The following is a 1,472-nucleotide window of genomic DNA, read 5'->3' as shown; positions in this document are numbered from 1 at the left end:
AAAAAAAGCCAAAAAGGGGGAAAGACGGCAGTGCTTGCAGCGCGGGAAGTATAGGGACGTCGTATGTCAATAGTTTCCACTCCAGACAGTCAATGGTGAAAACCACCTTAGGAACGTTGAGAAGCTGTCTCTTTTGTCTTGAACAGTGTTGACGTAGTGGTACAGCCATTGGATGTCGAAAGCAATTCCTACAGTGTAGACTGCACAGAGATACCAGAGGAAACAGAGGACTTCTTCTGGCATATTTGAATTTTCGATCCTGTAAAGATGAGCAAACGGATAGTCAGGATGAATTCCCATTGGAGCAATGTGATGACAGTTTACTCCATAGTTCGTCAGGATGGTAGATTGATATGAAAAGATCTTTGTGCGTAGTAGCTCATGAAGCTTGTTTCTGCTGATGAGTTGATGAACATCTTTGGGTACGTCTGCTTCAAAGTCATAGTAGCTCTTCTTGGATTCGGAGGAACTGGCCATCATGTGTATCTCGTCGGGCGTTTCTTGTTTTACAGATTTTCGACTTAGCATGTCCGCTAAAGTGTTCTTGGTGCCCTTTAAATAGACTGACTCGAAATCGTACTTTGAGAACCATTCACTCCATCTTAGTAGCTGCTGATGCGGGACCATCTTCTGCTTGAACTGTAACATCTTGGGAAACGAAGACATATCCATTTCAATACGAAACTTGTGTCCTATTAGATGAAATTCAAACCTCTCGATAGCCTTTTTGACTGCTAAAATCTCCTTGAACGTTGAGTGATAATGTTGCTCTGAATCTTTGAAACGACCACTCTTGTATCCACAGATTTGTCTTTTCCCATCCATCTCTTCAAACAGTATTGCTCCCCAATACTTATCGCTAGCGTCTGTCTGTAGAATACGCATGCCTGATGAGGGAATCTTTAAAGGAGGTAGCTTTTGCACTTCTGCTTTTAGACTTTTGATAGCTTCAGTTTGTCGTGATGCCCACAAAGGAGGATTTTTCGACAACATCTTCTGTAGAGGTCTTGTCATTCTGGAAAGGTGTGGAATGAAGTCTCCCACATAATTGATTACTCCAAGAAATTGTTGAATTTGTCGCCTTGTGAGATTTTCATCAGGAAAATCTAGAAGTTCTGTAGCTAAATGGGCCTGTGGTGTGAAACTTCCTTCTTTGATATGCATGCCAAGAAAATCAATGTTGGGCTGGGCTATTATCATCTTTCTGGCTGATAGCATGATTCCGGTTTTCTTGATGATGTCTTGAAACTGTTGTAGCGCCTTAATGTACTCTTCTTCGTTCTTCGAGAAGATGAGTATGTCATCAATGTATATAAGAGCTGTGTGTAACAATGGCTCGAAATATACGTAACATTGCTTGCTGAAATAGCGATGGCGCCGTCTTGAGACCGAACGGTAAGACATTCCATTGAAGGTGTCTATTTGGAAGACAAAACGCAGTCTTGTATCTTTCTTCAGGATGAACACCGAGT

The sequence above is a fragment of the Arabidopsis lyrata genome (assembly GCF_000004255.2).
Source record: "Arabidopsis lyrata subsp. lyrata unplaced genomic scaffold ARALYscaffold_88, whole genome shotgun sequence".
NCBI lineage: Eukaryota > Viridiplantae > Streptophyta > Magnoliopsida > Brassicales > Brassicaceae > Arabidopsis > Arabidopsis lyrata.
Note: the sequence above shows the minus strand (reverse complement) of the source record.